We start from the raw sequence: 22,574 nt of genomic DNA, 5'->3' as shown, positions 1-22,574 counted from the left end.
AGAAGTATCCAGAGAAAAATAAAATGCTTCCTATAGACTGAAGGTTTGTGTTCCCCTAAAATTCAGATGATAAAATCTAATCCCCAGCATGGTGGCATCGGGTTGAACAAACAGGAGCCCTCCAGGAATATCTAGATAAGTTCTCCAAGGACATCCTGCCTGGAGAGACAAATCAGCATTAAGGCAAGGATTCACTTACAAAGGGCCTTATCCAGGGACAAGAGACTTTTCCTTGGGTTCCAAATGCACAGTCAGGTTCACAGGTGCCCTTGTGTGACCTTCTCTAAATTATAATGCTAAAAACCATGCCCAGGGGTTTAGATTTAACATGCTAGCGAGGCATGCATGAAAAAACCTGTAGCCACACTGCGCAGAGGCCAAAACAGCACCTAGACATAGCTTTCCCCCACCAAACTCCCTTTAAAACCCCTTCTCCAGCTTCCCTTGGAGAACCACTTATTTCTTCCTTTTCACGATGTTAGTTACCTTGTGCACAGTTTAATAGAACTTTCTCTTTGTCCATATTGCTGTCTGGAAATCTCTCTTGATTTCCATCCTGGGAGATTGCAAGAAGCCAGGGCTCCCGTAATATTAGGCGATGGGGCCTTTGGGATGTGTAGGGACATGAGCGTGCGGCCCTTGTGAATGGGAGTAGTGCTCATATAAAAGAGACTTCAGGGGGCTCCCCCACCCTTCCACCATGTGAGAATAAGGAAGTGGGCCCTTACGAACACCAGATAAGCCAGAGCCTACCTCTTGGACTTTTCAGCCTCCAGAAAATTAATGTTCCTTATTTAAACCACCCAACCTGATATTTTGTTACAGCAGCCTAAGCTGACTAAGACAGTGCGGCCCTCAAAGCCTAGAAAAAGAGATAATAAAATAATATGTATACATCTTTTTTCCATCTGCAAGTCTATTTTAAAAGCCTAATACAACTTGATGTAGAAGTCCCAAGGCTAGCCTGTATTCAAGGGATGAGGAAGCTGATTCTACCACTTGTTAGAGGAACACGGCAGGAATTGCTACAACCATCTTTGAAATAATTGCATAAGGTCATCAACATCATTTTGGTAAGCTGAGTGGCTGAGTATGCTTATGTTCCTTACCACAGAAAAATTCCCTAAAGTATGCAATCCCTGCACTCACTAGGAGATAGTACCCTGTGACTACTAATTTTAAACTATCTACCTCCATTTTTGAGGAGTAGTATATGAAAAGTATAAAATTCTCTACCATAACTATTTTGTAGCATTTGACCCAGTTCTGTAAATTTCAAATTGGGTAACTCGGTTATGGTCGTTCATATTATCTGAGTTTCTTCATATTTAAAATTAGAAAAACACCATCTACCTGATTAATCAAAAACGTTTACATTTCAGATGAAATAATGTATGTGATTCATCAGCTACAAACTACTACACAAATATGAAATTCTATTGTAATACTTTGCTTTGGCTTGTCTTGCCCTGGTCTATCGCTATTATTTCCACACAAAATTCTTTGCTCAATTATGATTTCATGACACCTCATCATCTTCTTAGGGCATGACAATTCTTTATAACTAAAATGAAAGTAAAACAGGTTACATAAACTTATGTCCTCCTGAAAATTCTTTCCTAATTTGCCATCCTACTTATTATTCTCACATCTCACTACACTAACCAATGTGAATTTCAAAGTCTATTTGAATATTTGAAGGCTATTTATTTATTTCTATAATTTATATTGTTTTTGTTTGCTATGTATAGCTTTGTTCAAATTATTTATTTATGGAAAATTCAATTATTAGTTGTAATGAAGGGAAGCCGGGCATGTTTTGGGGATTCATTTTTTCAGAAGATTTGCTTTCATAATTGTATATATTTTTTTCTTGCAAGAATGAAATATTATTTGCATTCTTTGGACAGGGAAGAGCAGGGTACTGAGGAGAATTCTGAGTACAGAGAGATGATGATCTAGATATAAACACAATTCCATCATAGAGAAGCTACACAATTTAAAAAATATACTGATCATTAAAAGTTAATCATATTACACGTTTGCTTTGGTTTGTTCCATTTCTCCACCATATTATAAAGTCCTTGAGTAGAGGGAGGAGCTGCAAACAAATTCTATAAATATTAAAATCAAATGTAACATACTGACACCTAAGTCTGAATGTGATTAATAGCTCTTAGTGGCAAGAATATAGTTACATAATTCTGGGGCTGACCCAAAAGCTAATGAGTTGCTGTGATTTTATTGTCTTTTATGCCCCCTCTTCTGATATAAATATTTACGGTGTGTGTGTGTGTGTGTAGAGAGAGAGAGAGAGAGAGAGAGAGAGAGAGAGAGAGAGAAAGGAGAAAGGGAAATTGAATAGAATAATGAGAGAAAATGATGTTATAACTGACTTTTCTTTTAGGCCAAAATTTACAGTAGCATAAAGAATGGTTTCATGGGAGAAAAACAATAAGATGAACATTTAAAACATATTTCATAAATATAAAGTGATTTGGGGGCTTACCTTAATGAATGTAATAGAACACTTATTGCTTTTATTTAATTTAGAATGGGATATACATTAACTGTCTCTAAGTTAAGTTAGGTTCTTTTATAAACTATTAATGATTTAATTTGCATTTTCATCAGGAAGAAAAAAAAATTCATAGTTATTACATAGGTCTCCTTTTCTCCAGACACTGAGTCATTATTTAATTAAGTGTTATTTATGGTTCTACATATCACATTTGCATTTTTGTTTAGGTGCTGCAATTGAGTAAACATATATTTAATTTATCACCTCATATATTTTTTAATCTAGGCATAAAAAGATCATTAGCTTTGATGCCATGTTTTTTTTCAAATTCTTCAACTCACAGACAATAGTTTTACTTCCTTTTCTTTGAAAATAGTGTTGTTAATAAGTTAGAAGCCAAAAGAAAACCAATATTCTATACAGACTTTTAGTGACCTAGTTCACTAATTCTATTTTTAAAGTAATTGCATTTTACTATATATTGTTTGGTGCCCCAATCACTTTTCACACAGACTTAATTTTCCCACTCCACATCTCCTTTTAAGAGCTGTGTAAGTCGTTGACCATATTTTGAAAATTCTACAAAACCCTTAATAAAGCTTAAGCTAAGATAACAAAAGAGAACATTATTAAAATGGAAGAAATGTATGTAATATATAAACTCAAGAGAACTGTGATCATTATGTACAATTATCAGAAGAATTGTTTTCCAGAAATAAGTATAAAATTACAAAAATGAAAATGGATTTTGAACATTAGGGAAACAGTATGAAAGTGTAAACTCTATGATACTCTGCTGAGCTAAGGTAAAATAACTCCCTTGTGTAGAATAATGTATTGGTTTCTCTAAAAGAATACGAAAGCAAAGTGCCAGAAAAAAATATACGAGTCTATCTATCATCTATCTATCATCTATCTATCTATCATCTATCTATCATCTATCTATCACCTACCTACCTATCTATCTATCTATCATCTATCATCTCTATCTCTATATCTCCATAGTGCATATGTTTAAAGAGATTGAAAAATTTACCAAAACTTCACCAGAGTGGTGATGTCCCCACAACATGAGATTCACATTTTATACCATTATTTTCTTTAATGATGGTAGGGGAAGTCTCTAGGCTCAACTTCCTCCCTGCCAAAATAATTAAACCTGGGTAGGGCTAGGAGACCAAGCATCAAAGGTTCAGTAGCCTGAACTTGGAGCATCAGATCTCTGGATCTGGAGATGATACTGAGAGATTTAGAGAAAGAGAGTGAAATACAGAGCAGGAAAGGATTGGAGCAGACAAGCTGGTGGGCTGGCCTGAGCCTAGATGCCCTTACTTATATGACTATAGGAAGAGTAGTAAAGTGATGAAGTAGAATTTGAGACATCTCTGAGTCAAGGGTGCTGAAGTGGTTGTAGGTCAGGGCGGGCCACTGTCAGAATTAGAAACAAACTATATCTGGAGGGAAGTTTGCCAGTATACATGGAGAATTAAGATCACAGGTGAAGATTACCAAACCAACTAGAATCCAAGACTCTATGATAATAAACAGCAGAAACAAGATACAAAGATTTTAAAGCAAGGACTGCAGATTTGTGAACTGCCTGATATAGAGTATAGAAAAAAGCTATGTAGAAAACTTAAGGAAGCAAAAAATGCAGTTATAAGGTAAGCATAGAACAAGAAGCCATAAAGATGTTTGGCAGATTTGAAAAATGAATTTCTAGAAATGAAAGACATAATCATTGAAATAAAAACTAACTCGATGGATAGATTAAATGGCACTAGATGCATTTGAAAGAGAATTTATAGACTTGAAAAATACATGTTAAAAATTACTTAGAAAGTAATAAGGAATGACCAGGGGATTCGACCATTGAGGACCAAGCCCTGAGTGACATGGAGGCCCTGTCACATACCCCTAAAGGGGTTAGCTCCTTGTACGCAAGTCTTAGGTAACTGGGGCCCACTTTCACTGGCCTTCTGTCTCAATGCCCACTTCAAGAGAGGCATGGTCTTCAGATGCCACAAAGTCTTGGGGTGTGGCTGGAAGGATGAAATGATGTGGCTATGTAGGCCACATCTTTTAAATAATATTAGGATCAAATTTTCCTGATGTAAAAATATAGATCCACAGATTCAATGCATTTTAATCAAGATTAATAAAATGAAATCTATGCCAAAACACACTGTAGTCAAACTGAAAAAATACCAAAGATAATAATCTTGAAATAGAGAAAAAGAAAGATTATCTACAATGGAATGGCTGTTAAAAGGACCACGGAATTCTCAACAACAGCAACAGATGCCAGAAGACATGAAATGTAATCTTCAAAGTATTGAGAGAAGATAAATGTCAACAGGAATTATAACTTCAAATATAATGCATTATGTTATACTGTTTTGATAGTCTTTCAAATTAATCAACCTAACACAATATACGAAGGTCTGACAATTAAGTTTGCAAACTTGTTGCAACACTGTTGCTAACCTTAGTCATTATGACTTTGTACCAACTGGACAAACAGTTAACCAAGTTTACTATTTGGAAGTGCTGAAAAGGCTGCGTGAAAAAGTTATATGACTTATACTTTTTGCCAACAATTCATGGCTCTTGCATCATGACAATGCACCAGCTCACATGGCACTGTCTGTGAGGGAGTTTTTAGTCAGTAAACAAGTAACTGTATTGGAACACACTCCCTAATCACCTGATCTGGCCCCCAATGACTTCTTTCTTTACCCGAAGATAAAGAAAATATTGCAAGGAAGACATTTTGATGATATTCAGGAAATCAAGGGTAATATGATGACAACTCTGATGGCCATTCTAGAAAAAGAGTTCCAAAATTGCTCTGAAGAGTGGACTTGGCACTGGTGTCAGTACATAGCTTCTCAAGGGGAGTACTTTAAAGGTGACCGTAGTGATATTCAGCAATGCGGTATGTAGCACTTTTTCTAGGATGAATTCATGAACTTCATTGTCAGACCATATACAATGGAATATTACTCAACCATAAAAAATAGGAAAATCTTGTCATCTGCAATAATGCAATACCTAGCTGGTATTGTGCTGAGCTGAGGAAGTCAAACAAAGAAAGGCAAATGCTACATGATTTCACTTACATGTGAAATCTAAAGAATAAAATAAATTGCAATTAAAACAAAACAGAAACAGACTCATATATACACAGAACATTTTGAGGATTGCCAGATGGCAGGGGAGTTGGGGGGCTGGGTGAAAAAGGGGAAGTGATTAAGAAGTACAAATTGGTAGTTACAAAATAGTTATGGGGATGTAAAATATAGCCTAAGGAACATAGTCAATAATATTGTAATAACTATGTATGGTGTCAGAAGGGTACTAGATTTATCAGGATGATCACTTCATAAGTTATATAAATGTCTAATCACTATGTTGTACACCTGAAACTAATATAATATTGTATGTCAACTGAAGTGAAAAATAAGTAAAACTAAACCCTACCATTTTTTTTCCTCTGTGGTTCTATATATGCATCCAAAAATCTCAAATATTACTGATTGAATTATAACTTTATTTAGTATCATAGGTTAAATGTTTGTAGGAGACCTGAAATATGATGCAATATCTTTGGTTATGCGGTATATAATAGCAGTTTGCAAATACAAATATGTAAGATAAATGTCAAACAGTCTATGAACACAGGCATAAAAGATAAAACTGAGTTTGGCTCAACTGCTTCCCAGCTGGTGACTTTGGACAAGTTTCTTTATCAGAAAATGGAGATGGTAACTACCCTAGAGGTGTGTTTGTAACATGAAATGATAAATGCATATAATCATTTGGGAGAAGACCTGTCATTTACTAAGCACTCTGTAAAAGGTCATTATCTCACTAATCTATTTTGAAGGGTAGCATAAAAAGAGAAATAGAAAATAAATGCTAGTCCAAGTGCTGATAAACTAAATATTCAGTGAGCTTAATACAACTCAGGGCTTATTCTAAGAAAACATAATTAAGTAAAGTCAATCTCTCATTTCCTTTCCCACATAACTCTTTTTTTAAAGAAATTTGATATTTTTAAGGAGATGGACTCTATTTTTTTGCAAATGCTTGCTTTAGTCTCTTGATGTAAAACAGCAAAACAGATAATATACTAGGAAATATGAGATGGGAGAATGCAAATTCGGCGGACCAAATAGAATTTCTGTGGGTGTAATGATTTTTAGACACTGACAGCATGCTGTCTAATACCATATTTCCATATTCTTCCACGAGTAGCATGAAACACAAAGCTCTTAGCTCCAAGCCTTCCTGGTTGGCTGGGTTATAACTTTGGGAAGCTTTATAGCTGAACTTTAAAATAAATCCACATGATTAGGGGCTTTAAATTCGATTTGTGGAATATTAATCTAAGAGAACAACAGACATTTACCCTGTCCAAATGTGCCATTGGCTCTCTTAAAACCACGCTGCACAATTCTTCTGCGAATGATTGAGAACGTTATATTTCCTTCTTGTCATCGTAAGTTCCATGAAAGGCAGTAACTCCTTAATGAATATTTGTTCACCTGTCTCATCTATTCCAATAAAACGCTGAAATAAATATACACTTGAATTGTTCTGAGAATTTATTCACAGAAAAATTATCCGTCAGGAAGTTAGTTATATCCACGAGACATTCATTTCTTCTCTGTGTGTAGCAGGCCACCAGATGGTACCTCTCCACAGCTCTCGTGGGCTGTGAATTGGCACTAATTGAAACATCAACACTCACTTCAAGGTTCCTATGGAGAGACCGGGTCCCCAGATCTCCAAATCCTCTAAATCACGAATTTAGAGTATACTGCATTTAATGTTATTGTTTTTATTTTGCAAAAATCAATAACACCTCACAGAAAATGTTACACATGTGCTAGAAAAAAATACCCTTCAAGTTTTATCATTTATATTTTACTTAAGTTTATCTTGATTCTAAATGGCTCCAACTAGCACTTTTTCAAGATGATATAAAGCATTGATGTGATGAATTTCACTCTAAAAAGGATATTCTTTTGAATTGCTTTGATTTCTTTGAAGACATGCATAGATTTATTTCTTAGTGATGGGAAATAAAAATAAATTACCATTTGATTATCTCCTGTATCATTTTCATGGTCATGAGCTAGACAGACAAGAGCTCACTTAAACAGATAATAGCTATTCAAGTAAGTAATGTCCCATCTCATTAATTTTTCAGCAAATACTTTATATTGGTCAAGTTCTTAATTGTTGACAAAATACTATACTAAATTTTTATTCCACTTAGCAAATATTTATTGAAAACTCTTGTGTGCTATTCACTGCGCTGGGCATGGTGGAAGAACAAAGATGGCCATGAAATAATTTCTAAAAATTTGAGGCTTCCTTTCCAATGGGAGAAACCAGCATAGATGCAGATACAAAAAGAATGATTTCAGGAGAATTAGGGTGTTATAACAGAGGCACAAAAATAACTTTTCCTGGGAGAAATCAGAAAAAAGATTGAAATGAATTTAAAAGGAAATTGCATTAGAATAGATGAAGGTGGGGCAAGGATATTCCAGACAGAACAAGGATATCAAAGAACAAAATATAAAAGTAGTAAGGCAAATTCCAAAAAAGAGGTTCAGTAAATTGCATAGAATGAGAAGTGGATTCCACTCTAGAAGTTAATTGGTGACTTTACACAGTTATAGTTTACAGTAACATGGACTTTATTTTATATTATTAGATGATAAGGCAAAATAATAATTGTTATCTGAAGATAAAATACTCTTCTTGTATCTCAAAGCAAGTTCATTTTTACATTGCATAGCATTTCCTCAGTATAAAATATTGAGGCTGAAAGTAAGATTACAAAGGAATCAAGGACCAAATGGTAAACGAGTAGATCAGCATAGGAAGTGTTGATGGTATCCTACGTGAGAAAACATCCTCAGTTAAGATAAACAGCATGTAGGAAAAAATATCACAGTCATGGGAGTTCTATTTTACATTAATTGGTTGGATTTCAAAAAAAAAAAAAACAACAACCTTGATTTAGCAAAGAGATTAACTTCAGCAGGGAAAACCAAAGCATGAAAAAAATTTGGGAGACTAATGAAAATAGTAAGGTGGAAGAAGTTAAGAATGTAAATGTTGGAGCCCAACAGACCTGTGTTCAAATCCAGACTCTGGTTTTGTAAACTCTGGCAAGTTACTGAAACTCTAGGTGACTCTGTTTTCTCATCTATATAATGAGGTGGTTACTAACACTTCAAAGTGTTGCTTGTAGATAAATGAAATAACATACATTAAGTGGTCAGAATGATGCCAGAATGAAATGAACACTCAAGTAAGAGATAGCTATTAAAATATGATAACGGTTTACCAACTGGAGAAGCAAATAAAGAACTGACTGGAAAGAACAAAGTATCTGTTTAAACAAAAATCTGTAATTTTTCCTTTCGTATGTCCAAAGGGATTGAAATATTTTTGGTACAATGTTCTTTCATAATTTAATTTCCACCAATTATTCTGTCTCTCCTCAGAGTGAACAGCTATGCTCATAACAGTATCTTGAGTGATATCAGTTGCTTCAAATACATTTTCAATAAATTATTTAATATATATTTAGTCTCCTGAAGTTCTAAAACCAAATGAGTTGAACTATATGAAATACATTGCAAGGATTCTGAGGAAGGTCTTTAGTCAGGCTTGTTTGCCACTTTAACAGGATCCGAATCTTTCTCTCTCTCTTTTCATTACCCTGGACTCCACATCTCCTCATTATTTCTTCAGATCTGGGGTACAACAGTTTCACAGAGGCCACCTCATTCAGGCATTCTGTAGAATGTCAAATTCCAAAGGCATTTAAAAAGTGGAATGCTTTTAGAAGTGCCTATTAAAATAAGTTGAGTGAGGTTTATGACAACAAAGAATCAAATGTATGTGTCCCACATCTCTAAACTGGAAAAAAATCTCATGCCAATAAGTATAAGCACAAAGCACAATCAATTGATATCTTTGAACAAGTTTATTTTTATAGAAATGCAAACTATTGTTGAACTTTGGAGAAAAAGTCAAAGGTGTAAAACCATTATGCATTGATCAATTTTATATCTTACGCAACATTGTTTCTTTTCATTTTTATTTGCATATATACCACAGTCAATGTATTCTTTTTTACACAAAACTAGGATTGAGAACTACTTCAAAGAAAATTGAAAAGCATTTTGAAGGCAGTATGTGTAGAGGGAAGAAAATCTGACTGCCTTGTCTTTAATCTCAGCATTACTACTTTCTATTGTCTATCATAGTCTTTCAAATAAGCAGATTATGATAAATATCAATCAAAGGAACAGTTGCCAGATTGTTGAACATTTGCAGAAATAGTATGCACTTACAAATGATCCAAGTAACATTCATTAAAAAATATGAACTTTAAATAATTGTAATTTTCCATTTATTTTATTTTAAAATATATCAAACATACAAATGCATATATGTGTGTGTGTTTATACACACACATGTTTATATAAAACATGTATATATAGAGAGAGGGATATTTGTAGTTTAAGGAATAAGAAGTAACATTCATGAGGCTACCACCCACCTTAAGAAATTAAACATTATCATTACCTTTAAATGCCTCTTTATTCCTTTCTTCAGTCCTATTTTCCTCAGAAATAACCACTGCCCTTGAATTAGAGACTGATCATTACCTGGCATTTTCATATACTTTTATCAAATATGCATGTATCTCCAAGAAACAGACAATCCTTGCCTCATTTTTTTACTTTTATATAAATAAAATAATACCATCTGTATTTTTCTAACATTTGCTTGTTTTCCTCAATATTAGACTTTTGAGTTTAATTGTGTTTATTCACATTGCTGTTAATTAATTTGCTTTCACTGGTATGTAACACATCATTCTATAAATATACATCAATTTATATATTTATATTATCTTCAGCCAATAGGTTTTGGGATCATTTTGCAGTGGTTTTCTATTGCAAAAATGTTTTAATAGACATTCCTAGCATATCCCTTGGTACATTCATGTGAGAGTTTTTCTAGGTAATATATCTAGGATTGTAATTTCTCGGTCAAAGGATATATGCACCTTCAATCTTATTAGGTTAGATAATGCCAAACTCTTTTCAAAATTGCTTGTGCCAATTTGCACACCTATGATTAGACCAAAGGTCCTGTTGATGCATACCCCTTCCAATATTTGATATTTTCAGACTTCCTAATTTTTTTCACATGGATCTATAGTCTTAAAGAGATTTACATATACTGAGCAAGAGACAAAGCAAAATTTTACATGATCGTAAAGTTCTAGTTCTTCTGAGGAGGAAATAGGTTTTTTATTATTATGACTGTAACTCGTATTTGGAAGAGACCCTTGTTGTGACACTCAAATACAGCCTATAACATTTCATTAGCAACTAGGATTACAAATAGTCACCTCATTGCTATTTTTACTAATTAAAAGGAAAGAATTGCAGAAAGTAGCAAAATAACACAAAAATATAAAAAATGACATATATGCTCACACACATACACAATCTCCCCATATTGTGACGAATGCATACTTATACACCTCTTTCATACCTAACCTCCCTTATGCTCTATGGCTTGTTGTCTCTTCTTTGAAGCTCAAAACATACTGAATTCCTATGATAAGTTGGTGTGATATAATAATGGATTTGACAATCTGATAAAAACAATAAGTTTGTGTGACATAATTATTTCAAATTAATAGAGCATTTATAGGCCTGCATGTGTCTTTGAGAGGCTTTGCATTGATTAACTTTTCAACTCTATTTTTAATTGGTGGGCAGTAAAATGAAATTATCAAAACCACAGACACTTTAGAAATTTAATGTTTTTAGTAGCCCAATTTAATCCTGGGGAGATAAAATATTTAAAAGTTTGTTGATTACATCGAACCACAGTGTATCTTAGAAAACTATGGGGCTAGGATATTAGGAGGTCAGGAAAATAGTTACTAATTTAAAATAGATTGAGTTCATTTTCCATGTTTATGTCTGCTTTATAGGTTTTTGTTTAGATGTAATGTAAGGAGAGAACAACTATTTAAGCTTTTTATGCCTTTTACTCTTTTTGTATTATGATTTTTAAGGTAATGTTCAATATTGTTTAAGCACCTCACTGGAATACTTCGCATAAATGCCTGTATTACTTCAATGTGCCTTTTTTGGTTCGCATTGCCAGAATAAAGACAGAGTCTATAAAATCATTTATCATTAACACCATTTCCCTCAGATCAAACTCCAACTCAGTCATGAAAATACTGACGAATCGTAATATGGCTCCATGAAAAGTCTTAACCGTGACAGTCTTGAATGCATGACCAGTGTGTGTGCCAAGCTGATTGAACCTTTTTTTTAACAATAGCTTTTTAGTCCGGTGCAGACAAGGAACGAGCCTGCTTTCTCACACAATGCCAAACCTTGAATAGTTCCAATTTCAGCCTAATCACACTGTCCTTAAAATTTCACTCTGCTTGAATAATGAAAAAGGGGTGATATGAAAATTGTATGAAACTAGCGGGCCCCAGGCCAGGTAGGGTAGGATGTAATTACATATGCTTCAACAGCTGGAGCAACGTGCTGTAAGAGAGGTTTTTAAGGTGACGGAAGTTAATTGCAAAGGTTTTAGAGCAGAAGAAAATGTATGTGACGAAGCAAAGGGGAAGGACACAAGCCCCAAGAGGGTGTCAGATTTAGATATTTGAGAGAAAAAGGATGATTCCAAATTAGAAACAGACATCAAAAGGTAGATGGTGAGCCACTTTTTCCAACAGAAGAAATAAAAAGGAGGATCTTGGCTGAGTAAAAAGCACTGTATTCCTAGCGAGCCTCCCAAGCATAAAGCTCGTTATGATACCTGCATATAAAATAAGACAGCCTCCCATAAACCAGGCTGATACTTCCCCAGAGACACTGGTCCACAAGGCAGCTCAGTAAGAAATAGCACTTTCCTGCAATATTTGTAATGACAGTGGCTCCTATCTTGGACTAGATATTCTAGGCCCATAGAAACTGTGATGTATTCAATCTTGTCTCCAGCTGAAAACCACAAAGCCTTTGAAAAGAGACCCTTTGGGTGGCATTTCTCTAATGAAGGCTGAATCACTTTTCGCAAGCTGTGAGAGTTTGTTACAAAGAAGAGAAAGTGACTGTGTGTGATAGTAGGTGTCACATTGGAAATACAAGTTTCAAAAAAAAAAAAAAAAAAGGGAGTACATTGTGTTATCAATCCTGGCCTTATCCGTCTTCCCCAGAGGCCTCTTTTTATAGAGCTAGTTGGACATGAGCTATGCTGTTTGCTCCTGGTGGGTGTACAATAAACACAATATCTTACATACATAGTCTTCACTTCCTGAATGCTTTCAGGAAAAGTATGTGATAAATCACCACAAAAGAAACCTTGGATTTTGCCTAATTATCGTCTCTTGTAGAAATGTGGAGCGGTGTAGAAGTATTTTTAATAAACCTGGTATTGTAAGTTGTAACACTTGATCAAAGATATTACCACTAGATCTTTAATTGATACTAATGAATTAATTGTATGGCACTAAAATACTTAATAAAGACTGAGGCTAGCTCAGAGAATGAAAGTTCATTGCTGAATGTTAATGCGTAATTCAAATATATCGATTTAATTGTTGATTCTTCCCCACTCTTTGGGCACTTCGTTTTGATTAGCTAAATGTGTTTTGAAGACGTTTCTTCAGTTTGCTGAAAAAGTCAAAATCTTTTCTAAGCTAGAATGTAAACACAAACACTAAATCATTTACTAAATATCTGTCAGCAATTTACCATCCCATAACCTCATTTCAAATTAAAATCTCTTAATGTTCCATCATTCTCCCCAGGGGAGATCAGCTTGAAATTCTCAAGGCAAATACATATTTCTCTTCAAGATTCAACTTAATCCTGATTTCTCATTAGAAGGCTTATTTAGAGTAACATGATGTAATCTGCTTTCTCATTATGGACAGCTGTGTTTGTCAGCCTCCAGACATATTAAAGGTACGGATATATTTATTTACAATTTTTTTTAAAAAAGTAAAGCTAGCTCAGTTATTTTTTTGTATGTCTTTTGTATCATTTTGCATGAGAAATTCCACCTTAATTCTTCTGTATTTGGTCAACTCCATTTTCATTTCCCAGTCTGCTGTTTATTTTAAAGAAATGGGGTGTTTAGGAAGGAAAGCACAACCCAGACTTTACTTATCCTTAAAGTGTTTTTAACAAGTGAATCTACACACATATACACAATTAAAAGGATCGTACCACATTTATGCATAATACACACAAATATTTGAGAGATTCATGGAGGTGGGTGGTTGAAGGGAATTAAAGATCATCTTTAAACTATCATCCAGTCTCTAGGCAAGATTGTGCTCAAGTTATACCAGAGGAACATTTTGAAGTTTTTAAGAACTCCAAAGAAATTCACTCCCTGGCCTATCTCCAAAAGACACTTCCTTATATATACACGAAATATAGCATAGTGTAAAATAACATTTTTTCCTTATCCTTTGCCTGGTATTGATGAATAATGAACTATAATTTCAAAGTAATAATATTTCTCAGGCCAAATATCTTGCAAAATGGATCAAGGCCCAGTTACTTCTTTGTACCTACCAGTGTTGGTTTCCAGCCCTGTTCGACATCATATACAAGCAGAGAACCAATTTGAAAATAGGCTCACGTCTCTGGGGCCATCAGGGAATCAGGGAATAATACCCATGATCTCTACACTGCTCTGACAGCAAGAGTTTATAACAGATAAACTTCTGTCACATAGAGACAAAAATTAGCCAGATATTGCTTTTTTGATATTGACCTTACTTTAACCCCTAAATCATTTCTATAGCTCTAAGATAAATTCTCCAATTTTCACTGGTTGTTGATATTTAACACCAGTATGTAGCACCAGTCCTGATATAGGAAGATAATTCTGATTTCCTTCTTATTTGATATTATTCAAGTTGATTAAATAAAATATAACTCTGTACCACGTTTACTTTGTTATGGTAGTCAAAGTCTATTTGAATGCATTTTTCACAAGATGGTTCTTTATTGAGTAACTATTTCTTAAACATCTGTCATATGACCATGATTGTTGGAGACATTTTGGGGACACCAAGGAAAGGGGAAAAAATGCAGCTGTGGCTCCTAGGAATATACAGTTCATAAAAAAATACAAAAACTTTCATAATTATATATATATATGTATATTATATACATATGTATGTATCTATATACGCATGTGTGTATATATATGTGTATATATATACATGTACTTAAACACATTTACATTTATATCATAATGAGGCACATTAGAAGTGATCTAATATTTGGACTAGAAATTTCTAGTTGGATAAGAGCCATTAATGGAACAGAAGAAACTTTCAACAAAAGAATAACAAGTAAATATTAATTTAAATCAAAAAGGTAGAAAATGAATTGAGACATCTAAAGTACCGCTCCAAACTCCCTTGTAACTCCCAATTCCTAGACCATAATGTTGGTGGTGAGTGGTTTCAGGTTTTAGGCTTCCTTCTGCTCGCAATGGATATGATGTCTGATAAAAGGAGAGGGCACGTGAGCTAAAAGAAACGCTCTATTGACACATTACCTAATAACAAAAGTTATGTAAGTGCAACCCTTTTCTTTCCTTGTTTTGCTTCAATTACAAGACAAAGTAAAAACTTTTTAACGAATTTTTAAATTGATGAAAAAATTATGTCAATTTTTATTGGTGCGTGATCATGAATCAATCCATTTTATGGCTGCAAAATGTTTTTGGTTTTTTTTTAAGAGAAGCAATTTACCCAACCAAAAGCCCCAAATATTAGCTGAATGTTTACAAGACATTTCAATAACATACAGGCAAATATTGCCAAATTAATTCTAAATTCAGAAAATCTCAGACAAACTTATTGGTTACAGGGTGAGGGACCTTCCATGTTAAACAGCATAATATTGTTAAACAATTTCACGAGGGTGCATGTGCCAGCAAGCCACAGGGTGACTTCTTCCTAGAATGAAAAGTTATGGTTTAAAAGGTACTTGCACACATCCTGCAGTAAAAACAGGAAGTGTGCAACAGGCTTGCACCAGCTAAGAGTCTGGATTATTGTTGCACAGCCGTGTAACAGCCTACAGCTTTCTCCCGTTTTCCTCAGCTGCATTTTCTGGTCTTAACAACTTGCTTACTTAGATCCACAACATCTGATGGCTTTCCTGCCCAGGCAGGCTGCTACTTAACTCTTGTTGATCAGTCCTATCCTATTGTTTCCCAGGCCCCTAGCATGACAAAAAGATGTCCCACCTTTACTCAGAAGTTACCACAAGTGCTTCATTGCTCCAAACCCTATCAGTTATGAATAGACAATGCAGTGAGAATCATAAGCAAAAAGTAAGATACACAATAGTATTCAATAGTCACCAAAGAACAAACTCAAAATTAGTCCCTGAGGGAACGGAGGTAGTTGGAAAAACTCACACAGTTAAATATCCAAATAATGCTTTCCTTTGATCTTGAGCAAAATCAAGGTCATAGTGAATAACAGATAGAATAATGGGAGGAGGAAAACAATGTATAAGACAAACGGGCTCATTTTTGGGGCTGTGCAGTATATATTTGTATTTATTTAAATGTGTTATGATGCTGAGAGTTTTATGCAATAATTAGGGCTATAGTTAGAGTGAACATTTACCTTGGCTTGCCAGAGACTGTTGTGAATTTTGCCTTTTCTTGGTGTAATTATTAATGGCACCTTTTTTACTCTTAACTGTGTCCCACTTTGGATAATAAGTCTCACGATCATTCTACCGACAGTAAGAGAAAGCATCATGGTAAATATGAGTTATAAAAAAGTAGTAACTGCGATCAGAATGTTATGACTTGTAGAAAGCAACGAGCAAGCGTTAGACTGTGAAACAATAGGAGACCAGGATTCAAGGTTGAGTCTGCTGAGTTTTGTGCGGGTGAGAATGAATAGATTTGCTTTTGTGGAGCACAGTGTTTGACTTTAAGTTTTACAGAAAGTGAGATCAACTAAGCAGAGAGACTCCTAGTGATTAAAAATTTTGAAGCCCTTAATTTAGAATTCTAATTAGACTTTAGCCAGTAGTTATTTTCCTCCCCCCAAGAGGAGCTTTGCTGTCCAATTTATACTGAAGGGTTCTTGATTCCTGTGGCTTCAGCAAGTCTCGGTGGAATGCGCAAGACACTAAAATCAGCAGAAGTGGCTGTCGTCCTCGTCTAGACAGAGTGTGTATCATCTGTGGGCCATGTTTGTGTCTATGCAAATTAAAGGGAGTCAAAAAGTAAGAAACCGAAATCTCTACTGTCGACACTGTAAGGGATAAAGAGATAAAAGCAGTGTCTCTTCTCAAGTGATACATACAGAGTCCATGTACTTCTAAAGTATAAAGAAAGAGAAAAGCATTCAAAATACTAGTTAATGATATGCATTCCGATTTTTCATTTCAATGAATTCCATTTCTTTATTGATTTTTCTCCTACGTGTCTCTCAGTAAAATAAATAACAGCAACATGTTAAACAGGTAATATAAATATATCTTAGGTTACTTACTTATACATACGAAGTCTTACATATTTTTTAATGAACAGAAACATAAATAAATCTGAGTTGCACTGTTGGGTGCCCTGGACTAGAGATATTATATCCATCAGAGCCTTTCAGATCAGTGCCCCTTGCTCCATTCTAACTGCTAATAGATGGGAAAAATCACACTATGCCTGGACCTGAAGAGCACAGCCCACCAATGAAACAGTTTGGCTTGTACATTGCTTTTCATTCTCTTTAAATGCTGATTATATTGGATGTGGTGGCCATTTTCCTAGTTGCTCTCAGATCCATTCTCCTACCGTCCACTTTTTTATTTTACATCACTGTGGCTGATTCTGCAAAGTATAATCTGTAGGCTTCTTTGGGAACGGATCTCTGATTCAACCAAAGACAGGAGCTGGTAGGAGATTGGAGAGCAGGAGGAAGGGAGAAGCCAGGGTAACTCCNCCACCCCACTCCACCCCCGCCCGCTTCACGCATACGGCTATGGTAGGGGCTGTGTCTCCATGTGGTCCCAGCCACCACAGGTGCCTCCTGTTATCTCCCTCCTGGCTTCTGCCTGGACAATTTCCACAGTGGTTCAAATCCCTACTGGGCAGTTCTGATTCACAACTTTTGGCAACAAAACCTCATCCCTTGGTTACAGGCCTGTGGAAACCTCGAGGCAGTTTCTAGGTCGCTTTGTCTCTATTTTGAATTGCATCTCCTCTAATACCTTAGTGACTTGGATTTCTACTGATATAAAAGTCATCTCTGCTACAACACAGCATGAATGACTTCCCTTCCCCAGCGTCATTCTTCTAACGACATAGTGCCCTTTCCTAATGGTGTAAGCGGAGGTTTAGAGACAAAACTGGCTTTAGAATAAGGTTGTTAGTATGCCCATGATGAACATGACTGCATCCTGATTGTCACTGAGGATTCCCTGTTGATGCCTGTTGTCCTGGCATAATTATGAAGAGTAGCCTCTTTCCCTCTCAAAGGTCGTTTTGGTTCACAGATTATACGGTCCCTCTACTCATTCACACCCAAAATTTATCACAATTTTTACGAATTTAAAGGCGATAAATTCCCACCTGCAACACAGAATTCATTACCCTTTTTGTTACTTAACAAGCCCTAATTCTTTCCCAATTTGAGGGTACTTGCGCTTTTCCCTTACCGCAGAAGTCCTGGGGTATGACTGGCTTACATTTTGCAGAGTGTGCAAATAGTTAACGCATAAGTTCAGGAAACATAACGGAGTAGATAGTCACATAGTGGTGTACATATCAATTATAAAACTAAAACTGACATAAATGGCTGATTAAACCAAAGTACTTTTAGAAGTCCAATGCGCTATCCACTGCGCCACAGAGCCACCTCCAAAATATTTTTAAATAAGTAATGTCCAAAGCAGTGAAATAGACACTAGGTTGGAACAGAAACTGATACATTTACATTTATTTATTCATTCAGCAATACTTTTTAGGTGTTTATTTTACGCCAGTTTGTGGACTAGGTGATGGAGAAACAGTGAAGAGCAAAACAGGAAAAGATTTATTTACCTTCAAAGGGGTTCCATTGCTAATAGCATGAAGAATTGGTAACATTCCTTTTGGGGAAGTAACATGGAAATAGATACCAAAGGCATGTATGTCCATATCTTTTAGCTTAATAATGCTCCTCGAAAATCAATTCTAATGAAATATGGGCAATTATAGATAAAACCCAATACACAAGATGTTGTTTGCAATAGTATTTGTAATTCTAAAAATTGGGCAACTTGTAGAATATTGAATAAACACACATATAATTGCATGTTAGCTTTTACTGCAAATATATTAAAAACTAGAATGTAAAAATACAAAAATAAATGTGATTGTTTTTTGGTGCAGCGATTTTATAGATTTTTTTTCTCTCTTTTAGCAACCTTTATCAAGCCCATTTTAAAATAAAAGGGAACTAAAGAATAAAGTCACATTGACCTAACAAATAAGTAAGAATGTGAGAGATTGAAGTATGAAGTTACTTTCTGCAAGATGAATAATTAAGCACTTGTGAAATGACTATTTTCCTGCTTCTTTTGATACATAATAATGAAAGGAAACCTCAGTGGGATGAGAAAGTCTGTGGGCTGTGGTTTTCAGGCTTGGCTTTTGTTGCTTTTCTGCCAATAGGTAACTTTGACTAAACTTTCTTTGACTATGGTTTCTTATCTGTAACCTGATGAATCTGAGCACAATTAACTATTGGTCTATAAAAAGCTTTAATTTTTTTTTAATTTTAAATCTATGAAAGTCTCTTATTACTAACAGCTATTACTAATTACATTTACATTGTAAAGTTGACTTCATTTGAAATAAGGTTGAAATTTGTAAACCTGCATTCATTATTTTATGTTTAGAATGTACTTTTATAGATCATTGATAAATCCAGAAACACTTAATTGTAGTGTAAATGCTATAAAAATAGTGGGCAGTATTGTCCTCGGCTTAACCAAAGTAGCTGTCTTGTCTTCCTTCCTATTGTGAGAATGCTGGTATGTGAAGGAGCCGATATGCAAAAAACTCTCATGTGCTGTGTGCCATTATCACTCCTTACTAAATGAAACAAAAAGATAGAACCCCCTGGGTAGAATGTCCCTAATGAACAGAGAGTTGGCATAAAAATGTAATGGGCTGACAAACGGGATAATCAGAACTTAAAAATTCTTATTGCATTTATGTCAATAGCCAAGAGATGGGAGATAGACAAAATTACTATCTTAATTTATTTTGTCACTGTAACATATGTTTTAATTGACACAAAAATTGTTTTTTAGTTTATTTTTAAAGAATGCTGAGTTCATAAAAAAGCACTCATGTGGAAGGTACATGATAGCTTAAGTGAAGGCAGAATCTATGCCATATACATATTTCTACATGTACATAGTGTGTCCTCAATATGAATTTATTTAATGAATGATTAATGACTAACACTGAAATGTAAGTTCCACGGGACAGGGATTTTTTTTCTCTTTTGTTGACTGATGTATATCAAGCTCTTAGAAAAGTGATTGACACATAGTAGGTGTTACTAAATAATTGTTGGAAGAAAGAATAGATGACACACAAGAAAAATATCCATTTTCTCATGTAAGCTCACAAATAATATTATTGTTAAACAAACGTCGTTTTCAAAAATATAGAATTGAGAAAGAAATTTAGCAATTTAATTGTGGGGATCACAAAAAGGTTTATGAGGAATGCAAGGTAGATGAAGACAGGCCTATGAACAACCTTTAACCATCAGCATGAATTATTAGATTACTGGATATGTAAATGTTTTAAATAATTCCTTCAGAAAGTGGAGTAGCAATGCTATTAACATGAAATATAACTACATAAGTGCGTTTACTGGTTATTTATTGCTGCATATTCAAAACTTTGTGCCTTAAACAACAATGAACTTTAATAGCTCTTACAGTATCTGTGTGCCAGGTATTTAAGGATGGCTTGGTTAGGCCATTCTGACTCAGTGTTTCTTATGAGGTGGCAACCAGGGCTGGAGTCACCTAAAGGCTTTGTCTAGGGTTTGAGGATCTGCTCACATGACTGACAAGTTGGTGCTGACTGTTGGCAGGAGACCTGAGTCTCCCTACCTCGGCTTAAACAGCGCCTCTTAGCATGCGCCCAACATGGCAGCCTGCTTTCCTCAGAATGAGTGGTGAAGAGAGCTCAGGATAGAAGTCACTGTGTTTTTTGTGACCTAGCCTCTGAAATCTCACACGGTCACTTCCATGATATTCTATTCCTTTGAAGAGTGTCACTAAGTATAGCCCACTTTCAGGAGAAGGGAAGAATTAAGCTGCTCCTTTTGAAGGGAGGGATATCAAAGAATTTGTGGACATATTTTAAAACCATCAAAATGTAAACAACTATTTAACTGATTTTATATTTAAGCTCCTTATCCATTGCTACAGCCATGTAGGGAAAAAATATGAGGTTGTGAAGTTTTCAATTTTATAATAAAATGAGTCATATAACCATCCAAGAAGATATTTCCTGCACCCTAAGGATTTTTCCAAAAACAACTAGTCAAATTATTATCTCTATTTTCCACTTCATTTTTATCTGCGAGTACATATTACATGTATAGAAAAACTTTATTACCAATAAGCCTAATATTTATTGTGTGAATTATTGTAGGTATCCATAAGATCTTCCTGGGGACACTTATTAAAAATGCAAATCCTTGGGTTCCATCCTAGACTGACTAAATTAGAATGCTGTGTACAGGAAGCAAGGATCTTCATTTTTAACAAGCTCCTAAGGGTGATTCTGACTCAGATGATCCACGAACTCTAATCTAATAGTCTCAGGTAGAAAGACCTAATAAAACAGAACATTGCTTTTAGTGTAGCCATGCTAGGAAAGATGCCTGGATAAAATTCCCTGTGTCAGGGCATTGTTCATGGAAATGAGAACTCAAATGGTTTTGTTGGTTTGTTTGTTTTTCAATTATATGAACTAAAGCATCAAATTGAACTTTTGGAGGAAAATCATAATATTTTCCACAACTCTGCTGTAAGCTATAAACTAAGCAGGAAATATTGATAGGCTTAAATCATTACAGAAACTCAAAAATATTTAAAATGAAAAATTACATCACTTAAAATTAGACTTCTGGGTTGCAAAGCAGGGAAAGGAAAAGAAATCAGGCATCACTCATCACTGGTTAAAAAGGATATTAAAGGAAATATTGCTTCGTAATGACAAGAGGAAGGAGAAAGCCCTGGTAGTGAGTCTTTCCAGACAACAGTAATGTTTGCAATTATCTTCTTCTGAAAATAAAGAAATAGACCATTGTTTAATATTTATAGAATGTCAGAAAATAATTAAATGAACAGCTTTAAATTTATTAAATTTTAATTTCATTGAAGTAATTTTCAATGCACATTAGTTTATATAGCTTTTAAAGTAAATTTGGAGCTTCATGGAAGATGGCCTACAGCTCTCTTTTAACATTCATTCAAATACTGGAGGAATAGAGGAACAATATACGACATGGATATAAAGAAATGACACCTTTTTTTTAATGGCCAGCTTCTGAACATGTACATACAAAATGTATAGCCCTTCAAATATTCATTTTGTGAGATCATAGACTTTCTGCAGATACCACTCATGCATTCAGGGATTACTTTCAAAATAAATTATGCACAAAACAAAACAATGTTATCTGTATGGTCTAGAGAAGGTACAAATATGAGTCCCAAAAACAAAAGCTAGCAAGTGTCAGAGCCATGTAATTCAAATCATATCTCCTGAGCCACACAGTCCATCATGCCACCATCACACCATCCTTCCTCTTCAAAGTGACACTTACACGTTACTTTTGACCACAAAAGTCTTACTGAAATTCCCATGTTTTCACCAAACTTTATGTCAGTGTTTTGTTTTTCCT

The sequence above is a fragment of the Hipposideros armiger genome, unplaced genomic scaffold, assembly GCF_001890085.2.
Source record: "Hipposideros armiger isolate ML-2016 unplaced genomic scaffold, ASM189008v1 scaffold_1163, whole genome shotgun sequence".
Lineage (NCBI taxonomy): Eukaryota > Metazoa > Chordata > Mammalia > Chiroptera > Hipposideridae > Hipposideros > Hipposideros armiger.
The sequence above is the reverse complement of the archived record's forward strand: the minus strand, read 5'-3'. Positions refer to the sequence as shown.